The sequence below is a fragment of the Ursus arctos genome, unplaced genomic scaffold, assembly GCF_023065955.2.
Source record: "Ursus arctos isolate Adak ecotype North America unplaced genomic scaffold, UrsArc2.0 scaffold_16, whole genome shotgun sequence".
NCBI classification, from domain to species: Eukaryota; Metazoa; Chordata; class Mammalia; order Carnivora; family Ursidae; genus Ursus; species Ursus arctos.
The window spans coordinates 34,168,933-34,181,827 of NW_026622830.1; the positions used below are offsets into that span (position 1 = coordinate 34,168,933).

A 12,895-nucleotide genomic window follows, 5' to 3' on the forward strand; every position below is an offset into this window, starting at 1 on the left:
AACAGAGTAAAGTAAAGTAGGTGCCACTGCATTTAGGCACACAGGCCCCTATTTGCACAGTGCCTTCCACCACCTATTGTTTCTTACATTGCCTGGTCTCTGTAGGCATGAGAACCTCTACCCTATGACCAGACAGTCAAGTTCATTCACATTTCTTTCATTTAGAGGACAGGGATTTGGCAATTCCAAAGATGAGAGTGTTCTAAAGAGTTAAAATTTTGTCTTTTTACATGTCAAACTTTGAAATGTGTGGAAACCTTCCTAGAAAGTACTATACTAACCTGCTTCCAAGAAATGGCTGAAATAAGAGGGACAGCTCCGAATATGTTCAATCTGTGTGCTAAATGCATCAGAGGGAATGTGGAGAGGAGAGCCAGATGAGCCTGTTCTTCTGGTGGGAGAAACTTCACTCAGCATATACGCCCACAGGCCCAGGCTTCTGATCAACATCTGTTAAGCATGTGAACAGGATATTTGACAACAGATGAGAAAAACAGCCCCTCTGATCCATTCAATTAAATACTTCCTGGACCAGACTCAATTCCATTATGATGAGTGCACTGGGCAGTTGCTAACTACATTCATTTATTTTCATGGTGCCAAAGATATTAGTAGGGAGCCAATGTTATTTCATTTTGGCAGTATGCATTCTAGATAATCGGAAGATTCCTTACGCTAAACTACAAATATATCCTGATTACATTTTAAAAAATGGTAAGTTTTGCTAGGCTCACTAGACAGTCAAGGAAACAGATGACCACCTGCTGCCCTGCCAAAATGAAGGACAGAGAAAAGAAGCACGAGAACTCTTTATGAAAGAGTAATGAAAAAAGCAGCATAGTCCTTGGGGAACATGGCAAGAACACCAATCTGGAGACCAACTCTCAGGCCCTTTGCAAAGCAAGGCAGGGCAGAACCTAGAATGGAAATTTGGAAAAGGAGCAGAGTTGTCCCTGACTTTTAGAGGAAGCACAGCAGTACTCTCTGCAGGAAAACATCCCCATTCAGGCCCTAAGGATTCCCACATATTAACATCAATAATCAGACATTCCCTAACACATGAAGAAAACCACCACCAAGCATAACAGGTGACAAAACAACTGGTTTTCTGCATCCCTTGTACTTCATGTGTAGAATGAGCAGCTAAATACAAAATAACTATGTCTAAAATGTAAAAAAAAAAAATTTTTTTTAAATAGAAGATGAGCATGAGCTGACAGAATACTTTTGCCATCTAAGAACTCAGATGTGGAAACTTGGTAAAGGTCCGTGATATTTCATGATTTATAAGCTCTTGACTTTTTTTTCTGATTATCTCAATTGCACAACATCCCCATCAGCTGTCCAATTATTTTGTCCCAAAGATTCCCATGCTCTCGTGGTCACTGTCAGATCCCTGTGCTGGCATTTTAATTGTGCTCCCCTGTGGCAGTTGGGTCCACATGCCACTAACAGTAAGGGCAACTACTCAACTCCATTCTGGATCCCATCCTCTCGGTAATATTAGGAAGCTCAACTCCTGGACAGTGTCTTCGAACACCGATCCACACAGACGGCAGCTTTCACGGAGCTTCTCAAAGATGCCAGCCCTCTTCTCCAAGGAATGTCTTATCGGGTTAATGAGCTTGACAACCTTGAACTCCTAAATGCCCCTAAACCATCTTAGAAGACAGGAGCAAGCCCTTTTCCCTTGACAAAGGACAGCCTCACTCACCTGATGGCTGTGCCAGGATTTTACCTGAAGGAGGTGCGTCATTCTCCTTAAGATCTTTCTCAGCCACTCCTCATTGCTCCAAACTGATAATGAGAAGGGAGTCTTTGTGAAGGGAGTACCCTCTGAGCCCTCTTGGTCAATTAGACACATAGTCAAGGGATAGGTTCTCAGATTGTAACTGAAACCATCTTAGCATTCCCCTTCCCTGAGCCATCTGATCCTTTAACAGAACTATCAAAGAAACTATGCAATTTCCTCCTCACTTGCTAAAGGCCTTCATAGCATAAAGGCTTCCAAGAACCACCCTAAGAAAACTGCCAGGCCAACTTCAAGTGTTTTTCATAAAAGGTTAAATCTTGGGGTGCCTGGGTGGCTCAGTTGGTTAAGCGTCTGCCTCTGGCTCAGATCATGATCCCAGGACCCTGGGACAGAGCCCTGTGTTGGTCTCTCTGCTCAGTGGGGAGCCTGCTTCTCCCTTTCCCTTTCTCTCTACCCCTGCCCTTCCCCCTGCTTATACTCTCTCTCTCAAATACAATCTTTTTTCAAAATAAAAGATTAAATCTTGAGTTATGTGTGAGTACCCCCATATCAATAAATCCTTGCTCTTCCAGCTTCCATGTGGGTTTTACCCTCCCCTACCCCAATACACTCAAGGTCAGGTCCCATGCAGGTTTCATTGGTTCTGATGGCCCCTGTTAGCTAGGTACTTCAGTTTTTCAGTGGGTGGGCTATTTCTTCCTAAAGAAGGACTGATACTCCTTCTGCTGAGACTACCCTCATTATCAGTTTGGAGCAATGAGGAGTGGCTGAGAAAGATCTTAAGGAGAATGAGGCACCTCCTTCAGGTAAAATCCTGGCACAGCCGTCAGGTGAGTGAGGCTGTCCTTTGTCAAGGGAAAAGGGCTTGCTCCTGTCTTCTAAGATGGTTTAGGGGTATTTAGGAGTTCAAGGTTGTCAAGCTCATTAACCCGATGACCCGTCCTGTCTCAGCATCCTTGCTGGGGTCCTGAGTTTGAAACAGGAGAGCCTACAAACCTGCCAAACTTATAGTCAGACCCCTGGGCCCAAATTTCATCAGAGTCTGCCCTGCAACAGCCAGAGAGAAGTCTCCTGTAAAGCTGCCACAGATGCCCTCTGGCTCTCAGAGCATGCATTAAGTTGGCAATCAACCACCTTCAGCCTAACATTCTCTTTTCGCAGGTCAAAGTAGTCACCCTGCTGTACAAGCCATACACCCATCACTGCTCCACTAGTTACTGCGTGCTGCAGCTGCTAAATCTCCCAACACTTGACCCTCCATGTAAGGCTTATCTCAATTGACTACATGGGAAAGCTTAAAAAATTGCGATGCTGTGGCACACCACAGTTCATTTTCATCCCAGTTTGTCACAAAAATATGTGGTCCCTATTGCTTTCAGACAGGTCAGTAATCCAATTCCAAAATCCTATCCACGGGGTATCCCTTTCTACAACCACTTATTTTAGCTTAGTTTCCCCGGGAAACGGGCCTGAGACAAGCATTAAGTGCTAACGCTTTCATTGCAACATGCAGTCCTAGGTAGGAGAAAGAAGAGAAAGGAAATGGGGCAGGGAAGGATCGGAAGAAGGGAAGGTAATATGTTCCTGTTCTGACCACTACATTACCACGAGCTATTAAGAAATACAGCCAGTAACCCAGCAAAGGCATCTGCGAAGTGACATAGAACACCTTTAAACATGCAGCACAGGGACACATGTCCTGGAGAAGACCATCAGAGAGAGACATGGAGAGGGAATTTCTCTGCCTTGCTTCCTCTTCTCTCTCATAGGAGCAAGCTGCTAAGATCTAGGTCAGTTGTTGTCCGCTAGGTATGATTTTGTCCCCCAGGGTGACATCTGACAAGATATTTCTGTGTGTGTGTCTAGAGATTTTTGTTGTTGTTGTCACAGCTGGGAGGGGCTACTGGTATCCAGTAGGTAGAGGTCAAGCATAATGCTAAACATATTATAACACACAGGAGGTTCCCCACAACAATAATCGTTCAGTCCAAGATGCCATTGGTGCTTCTGTTGATAAACCCTATTCTAGGTGATGGTAACACCAAGAGGATCCAAAGAAGTGCATAAGATGTATTTGACAAAGTCACCCAGCAGAAAAAGACAAAAGATATGGAAGACATTTCACAGAAGAGAAAACACAAATGGAGGACAAAACATGAAAAGATACTGAATCTCATTAGTAATGAGAGAACTCAAATCCTGGTAAGATACCATTTCACACTCAACTGACGGGCAAAAATTAAGGCATCAAGAATACCAAGCATGGGGAGAAGGGGTCTCAGGATGGTTCTCATTTACTGCTAGTTGGGAAGATAAATTGCTACCAACTCTTTAGGAAAGAGTTCAGTATTATGTTGTAAAGTTGAACATGTACACATTTAAGGTGACCACGTAGGCCAATTTGCCTGCGACTGTTCCTGGTTTTAGCCCGAAAAATCCTGCATCCTGAGAAACCACACAGTTCCAGGCAACCTGGGATGGGTGGTTTCCTATACATCGTGTATTCTAGCAATTCGTTTCTATGTAGATATCCCTGAAAAACTCACACACAGACTAGAAGACATATGAAAAATGATCGTAAAATCTTTGCTCATAGTAGGAAATGCAGAAAATGGAAACAGAAATGTCAATCTACAGAAGAATTGTGATATGTGCACATGATATGATATTGTTTAGCTGTGAAAATATACACATAGTTACATGTAACAACGTGGACAAATCTTAGAAACAAATGTTCTAGGAAATGAGCAAATCTTTAGACTGAATATAAAATCATTATTATAAAGCTCAAGAGGAAGCAAAATTAAATAATATTACATAGGAATATATTCGTGTTTGGGCCAGTTTTTTTTTTAACCAAAATAATGGTAAACGGTAGATGCAAATTTAGGACAGTGGTAAACTCTGGAGGGTAGGTGGAGAGATGGAATGCAGAAACACTCTGCTCCCCAAAGAAAAATTAATAATAATTAGGTCCCCAAGAGTCTTCATTGGATTTTGCATCTTTGCTGTCAGCTTTAACTATAATACTTCTTTTCCTTTGGCGATGTTATTTTCTGTTTACCTTTTCTTAAAAAAATAATCCTTATCTCACTTGTTAGAAATTAGGCAGCAGAGAATCACCAACATATTTGCAAGACAAGAGTGAATGGAATACATTCCCCAAGTCAACATAGGTGGGTATTTGGGCGCCGGGTTCTCCATTTATGGGTCTGGTAGGCACTTACTCCCTACTCTAGTTCCCATTCTGCCTCCTAGGAGCTGGTGATGGTATCTACTATCAGCCTGTTAAGCCTCACACTAAAATTTGCTGTACCTGGTGGCTTAGAGAAGCGCCACACTGCAACACAGGCCCAGGAGGACTATAAAATCACTTAAGAAAACTGTAGGATAAGGCTTCTATTTAATTTACACAATTCAGTCTCAGAGTGAAAAACCCATGAACTGAAAATTACCATTTCACACACGCATCCCAGGGGAAACATACATGAACACATCTCTTTCTAAATACATCCCTGATGTCAGCTGCCTCAGAGACCTACCCGAGAAACCTGTCGTTGTGAGAGTCTGGAGCCTTGGTATTTCAGTGTGGGACCACAATTCAAAAATCCTTTATTTTGGGGATCCTTTAGTTTGTGGGTTATGGAAGATGCATCACAGAAGGAGTTTCTGTCATGTAACCTACATCACCACCTGGCCTCCCTGAAGCCACAAGGTACATATGCTGAGTCATGCACACAGCTGTTCTTGCATCTAGGCTCCCACAACCTCACCTCTCTCTCCAAGCACCCATCAAGGCATTTCCTTCCTCCCCCCTCCCTTTTTGAAATAAATATCAATCCTACAAATCATTTCCTAAGAGAACGTCTTCTAATTTTGTTAACCATATTGCTACAGCAACCTGGACATCCACCATCCCTCCACTCATTGACCTGACTTTGCTCGTCTTCCCATTTGCTTAACATTTTTCTCTAAAGATTATTCTTTCTGCAAATTAACTTTTCTTTGCTTGAATTCTGGTACATTTACATACCTCTAGTCCTTAATGCTGCTCTCTCTCCTGGTGCTTGCCTCTTGCCCTCAGCACTATATGCCTTCATTAGGGGGAACTGGGTGTCTCGGAAAACACACTACCCTCCTTGCCTCAAATTTACTTCCTACTCTATTTGGTTGAAGAATACCTACTCACCCTGTAAGCTTTAATCCAGGTATTTCTCTTCTTGGTAGATCTCCCCCTTCCTGTGTCAGTGCCCTTTTGCCATGTGACCTTGAAGCTCCTCTTACCAAGAGGTGGAGTCTATTTCTACATCGGGGCTGGTCTTGTGATTTGCTTTGGCCTATATAAAGCAGCAGAAGTGACTGTTCTGAGCCTCGGCCTCAGGAAGCCTTGCACACTTTCACTCACTCTCACGCCTTCCGCAGCCACCGTGGGAACAAGCCCAGACGAGCCACTGAAGAACTGAGTCGATCCAGCTACATTCAATGTTACCAGGAGCGTGAGGGAAAGCATCTTAGACTGGCCAGTCCCCAGCCAATGTTAGCTGATTGCAGATGAATGAGTGAACCTACTTCAGACTAGCTAAACCTGGCCCACATCAGCAGAACCTTTTAACTCACCCACAGACTCAGCAGCAATCATACATACTTGCTATGTCCAGCCACTAAGTCGTGGGATTATTCGCTATGCAGCAACAACTGACACACTCTTTCTTGATCCTACTTAATAGCAGTAACACCCTTCCATATGGCTCTTACTACACTCCATGTTTTCCGGTCTTTCTCTTCCTGCTCTCCTTGAGAACTTGGGCAGTACTTTTTTGTATCTCCAAATCTAAATGGCTCCTGCCAACTTTCAAATAAACGGGTGTCAGAAAAATAATTAGTTAATTAAGGATTACAATGATGCCCAAGGGATGGTTTTGGAGGCAAACCAGAATCTGAATCCCAGCTCTATTTCCTATATGTGTTACTCCCGAGAATTTGGTTAACCTTGCTCAACCTTATCTGTTCATCTATACATGGAAGACCAGAATAAACACATACGATACAAGACAGCGGTGATAAAATACATATTTCCCCTCCCCTGCACCTGGTATTGACTGACTGTTCAACATATAAGAATTAAATGATAAAATGTAATGCATTTATGATAGTACATCGCTTCATACCTGATAAATGATAGCTCTACTAATATGATCACGAGCATCCCTGCTGTTGTCACTTCTTATAGCAGAAACGATCAGTGCTCCACCCACATCCTCCTGGCATTCATCATTTCGGTGCGTGCTGATCTGATAGCAGCTTCCAATGGCAAACACCTGGGGTTCCTTGCCTGAGAATTCCTCTGGCTGCTGGAGTCCCTTGGCCCACATTTATGGCAGGCCACAAATGCCAGGGAGTTAACACCCTTCACTTCTACGCAGGGGAGTGGTTTTCCATCACGGCAGATGGGAAAAGGTGGCTGATTCCCTTGCCCTTGGTTAGGATAAATCCAAGGTATGTCCTATGCTGCATCCCAGAAATGCCCAATGGGATCATGTTCCTCTTGGTCACAGTAACGATAAGGTGCTTCTTCTGTTTTTCTTCTCTTCCCCACCCCACATTCCGTTTCCCTACAAAGGTACACGGGCATCACCTTCCAAATAAACACCAGTATCCTAATTTTTTTGTCTATTTGATTCCAGAGAAATCAACATAAATCAACTACTAATCTTTCTGTTTTATTTTATCCTTATTGCTTCACAACATATTTCTGTAACAACATGGTACCAACATGCGTCAGAAACCCACCAACATTATGCTCCATTTAAAAATAAACCACCTTTCCTACTTTCTTAGGAAGTTTGACTCCATTTGGAAGCCTAGCCTTGTAAAGATCTCTCAAGGTGATCAAAGAGTTATATCTAATCCAGTGGATGACAAAACCCATCACAGAATGTGGTATACCACCTTTAGGTCTTCTTGGATATTTTCATCATGGTTCAATTCTCTGAGTACATCAGGATAGGGTTAACTTACAATTGATCTTGGGTAGTTCTGTGCTTATGCTAAAGGGCACCTGGAACCATGGTATTGATTCTTGGCCAAGACAGAAGTGAAATGTAATAGCTAGTGATTTATAATGTGCTATTAGAAGTCTGAAACCCCCCCAAAGGCATACTGTACCAGCCTGTCTACGCTGTTTATGGAAACTGAATGGATTGATGGTTTACACCTGTTTACCTGTTCACAAAGCCTGCTTTTAGCTCCCTGAGCTGTGGGGTCTAAAATGCTCCTCAATAAGCCTGATTCTTGGCTTTCCTGAGAGCAAGGTGGCACACGTGTATCTTGGTGGTTCATGATCTGAAGACTAAGGGCATCGTGTGTGATGGAGAAAGGACCCTGAGAGCTGAACCTAGAAGTCTAGGTCCCCTCCAATGCTTGCTGGGCTTGCTTTCTCCTGCTGTACCCTTTCCTTTGTTTTATTACAGCCATACATGTGTATACTTGTGGTATCTCAACAATTTTTTCAATTACCTGATACCATGTAATTGCTGCACTGGGCCTGTTTTCTGAGGACCAAAGGCTTTTGGGAAGGGTTTGGGGTGTCGGTTCCTTCAAGGCCATACCCTTGCCTTTTATGTTTACTACTACATCCCTAGGGTCTAGAACATTTTTGCAGACATGAAGAAGCCACCCAATGAATGTATGTTGAATAAATGTCCCCCTCTGCTTTCTTACTATTACAAAGCTTTTATTTTTTTTTAAGATTTTATTTATTTATTTGAGAGTGAGTGGGAGTGAGTGAGAGTGAGTGGGGGTTGGGAGGGGCAGAGGGCAAGGGAGAAGCAGACACTCCGTTGAGCAGGGAGCCCAACTTGGGGCTTGATCCCAGGACCTGAGCTGAAGGCAGATGCTTTTTTTTTTTTTTTAAGATTTTATTTATTTATTTGATAGAGACAGCCAGTGAGAGAGGGAACACAAGCAGGGGGAGTGGGAGAAGAAGAAGCAGGCTCCCAGCGGAGGAGCCTGATGTGGGGCTTGATCCCAGAACGCTGGGATCACGCCCTGAGCCGAAGACAGACGCTTAACGACTGCGCCACCCAGGCGCCCCTGAAGGCAGACGCTTAACTGACTAAGACACCCCGGCGTCCCTCCATGTTTTTTATTGTGATACACTTGACATACATCATTAGTTTCTGGTGTACAACACAATTTGGTATTTGTGTCTATTGCAAAATGACCACCACATTAAGTCCATCACCTCACGGTTATAAATTCTTTGTGTGTAATGAGAACTTTCAAGATCTACTCTCTTAGGAACTTTCAAATACACAATACAATATGGGTAACTATGGTCACCTCTCTGCATATTACATCCCCATGACTTATTTTATAACTAGAAGTTTGTATCTTTTGACCACCTTCACCATTCTACTGACTCCCCATCTCCCTACCCACCTCTAGCAATCTGCAATGTATTCTCTGTAACTTTCAGTTCAGATTTTTAAAAAAAAAATTTTTTTAACTGATTCCACACATAAATGAGATCATACACTATTTGTCTTTCTCCACGTGTGACTTATTTCACTTAGCATAACGCTCTCAACGTCCATCTGTGTTGTCTCAGATGGCAGGACTTCCCTTTTTATGGCTGAATAGTATTCCACTGTGCATATGTGTGTATGCACATGATTTAAAATAAAATTTAAAAGAGCAAAACCATAACAAAATTCATTCCCCTACCTTTTTTTGATGGCTGTGAATGAATCAGACTCCAGAGGAGTTTGGCTATTTCTGTCCTGCAAATTTTTGTTGGAGTTCTTCAGTGTTCTTCATTTTTCTTCAGTGTTCATTTTGGCAAGAGGTGGAAGCATTTTGTCACAGTATATTTCTGTAACAACATGGTACCAACATGCGTCAGAAACCCACCAACATTATGCTCCATTTAAAAATAAACCACCTCACTTTACTTCACATTCCTGTACATGCTGCACATCCTTTCTCTACTGTTTCATTCTCTCAGGCACGCAGCTACTGACCTGTGATTACCTGGACCCCCCCTGGCCATGTTAAGCTCCCCTTAGCACCTTGCCTGCATCTGTCATAGCACTTTCTCACACTGGTCCACTATGAGCCCAGCTCTTCAACAGGAAGTGAGCCCTACAGAGGCAGGAACTGTGCCCTTGGTCCTTGACTCTCTGGGGCTGAGCCCACTCTCTAGTAATTGCACGTTTCGTACAGTTGATTCTCATTATTTGCAGTAGTCACGTTCTATACAGTAGCCACAAACACCAAATTAGTGAATGCTGAACCCCCTGCGCCTATAAGAAATCCAGGGTTCTGCAAGTGTCTGATCCCAAAACATGCTCATCCATCAACCAACACATAACCCTGGTTAGAGTTTTATGTGTTTCTGTTTAGAGACACATTTAATATATATATTGTTGATTCATTAACATTCAACTTAGCCAACAGCGCCAGAAATCATGCTTGAATGAAGATTGCCAAAGACATGTATTTTTTCCACAAGGCACATCACACTGAGGGATACTAGACGGCACCTCGGCACTTTGCTGGGGGGCCGTTTCAAACAGCAAAACCACCAGCAGAAGCATAGAAATGCAAAAACACATGAGATGGTGAATTTGCAAATACAAAACCCAAGGATAATGAAGATTGACCATATATATACATTGGCTGATTCAAAGTTATATGTAGATCTGTAAGTTCCTAGCCTTGCTTTTGGTCCAGCATAGCACTGCCATTTAAATGAGCAAATATATAAATTCTATTGACTGAGTACAAAGGGACTAAATACAGACTTCCTATGCTTCATGAAAGATCCAAAAATTGAAAGCAGTTATTCTCTCCTATCCTATTAAAAGGACAAATCCCAGGTCCTAGTTCTTTTCTTCTTCCTGATATTAATCACTGCTCATCCAATTTCCAGACAAGTCCAAAGAAAACGTCCCTGAAAATAATTATAGGTTGACAGTCTGTCTACTCTAACCATTATGGGACAACTCAAACCATTTCCAGAAGATGGCTCTATTTTTCTCCTTGAATAATAAGAAATACCTGCTTTTATCTCATTATATGCATCAGTTAACTGTAGGTACACAGTGTACATAGTTAGTACACTTGTATTTCCTGTAAAAACGACATAAAAAGTGGAGCTATCACACTTTACGTATCTACTTTCCTGTGCATTCAAAAAATGTTTAAGGCTTCCTTAGGGACAGAGATTTATGTTTTAAAGCTGTTGCAAGAATTTTCCCATTGAGTTTACTTCTTAATATTAAAAACTGGTTAAATTTAAACTTGATTTATTTGTATTTCATGGAAAGTAATTTGCTGGTAAAATCATCTTCTTAAAAGCATGCCCTATGTTTTAAACTACCATTGCTAAGATCAGAACTTGCTAAAAATGAATGTCTTGCATAGATAACAAGAAATCCTAGATGGTTCTGAAACCTCAGTTCTTGCATGCTTTTATCATTTTAACAGGCTTTTAATTTAGTTCAAAATCAGCTAAAACATAAGTAGACATAACTTCCTTTTAAAGTCTTGTGATATTCTCTTCATAGATTTCAGAGCAGCAGAAGATAAGTCACCGTGTCAGGAAATGCAATTTCAAGACTGATATGGCCATATGGGTCTCTCACATAACAATAATTCAATATATTTTACAACAGAAATACCTTAATCCAGAAAAGTAAAACAAAACAAATACATCTTATTTGTATACTTTTTTAGTACCATCATATTACATTTTATATACAATTAACCAATATTTTGGTTTTAAACTTTAAACTTTGAGTTTATTTTGTAATTAGCATTATTTTTAATTTTCTATTTATACTACAAATAACCAAATTAAAAAAATCGGATGCCATAAATTTAATACATGCCTAGATCATCACTAAAACTCTCCTCTCAAATTTTTTCTTTAAACATGACACTAAGAAACCTGTATCTACATATCTCTGTAAAGCCATATTACCATTATTGACCTAGAAAAAGCAATCTGAATGCTCAGTAGATTATGTTCAGATCACAGCTACACTACTCTGAACCTGCTGATAATGTACATCTTTATATGAGGTACTGATGCCAATTAAATTTAATATTTCCAACCTTCAAGAGGAAGGGGTTGACTTTGGAACCAACAGATGGAGCTTCAGCTTGGAGTAGCTGCACAGATTGGGCCAATTCATCATTCCTCAAGTTTATTTGTTCATCTGAAAAATGGAGATGGACACAATTTTCCATAATACAAGGGGTCCTCGAGATAAAGTGAAAACGTCCTATGTAAAGTACCCGGCCAATAGTGAATAATAATGAATGTTAGTTCTGGTTTTTCTTAAGTACAAAACCAGCCCAAGCAACATTTCAGACAACTGAATTTAGCTCTTAAAACCAAAAATCAGTGACCTGTCACCTGTGCATAATTTGTAAAACAAAACAAAAAACCAAAAACCAAGCTCTAGTTTACCCACACTGTTTCCTACCAGCAAAATAAACATCTCTATATGTATGTCTGTTATAGAGATGTACCCAAAGAAACACAACTTTTTTACCCACAAGTTTATGCCATTTTGTACATTTCATTTTCATAGATCCATAGATTCATTTCATAGATTCAATATGGCCTCTCCACATTGGGCTCCTTAACCATGAAATCAAACAAAAACACTTCACTCCAAATGGCACCTGACTCAGAAACAGATGTATTAGGCTCACTGGCCAACTACTAAAAAACTCTAAGATCCTATTTTATGTAAAACAGAACAAAGATTTGCCATCAACTATATTAGTAGAAATACTTCTAGTCCCTGCACACTTGTTTTCTCCTCTCATTCAAGAATAAGGGCACTTATGCAGATCATTTCAGGTGGTTTAGACCCAGGACAGAATAAGCCCCATCAGCCTTGCAATCTTGGAATGTTTGTTGCATTATTCACCCTTTTATCCACTACTCCTTGTACCCAGAAATTAAAATATGTGAGTGGCAGGTTTGATATGTGGTCTGTACTCTTATGTTAAAAAAACAGAACTTTTTTTTTTTCTCTCTCTCTTAAAGAGAATAGGCTATGACCTTGTCCTCATTAATAGTGAGTTCTGAGCAAATGAAGTCCAATGGATTATGAAATCATGAAA

General features: G+C 41.1%; 1 protein-coding gene across 1 annotated transcript in view; it reads right to left on the bottom strand.

Moving 5' to 3' along the window:
• The window catches only part of PAK5 (p21 (RAC1) activated kinase 5), a 279,244-nt gene that overhangs the window by 151,310 nt on the left and 115,039 nt on the right, over positions 1–12,895 (bottom strand). Inside the window, exon 2 of the mRNA XM_026502893.3 lies at positions 9,479–9,626. The gene's annotated coding sequence lies outside the window, so the exon portion shown is untranslated. The remainder of the gene's footprint in view (positions 1–9,478; positions 9,627–12,895) is intronic.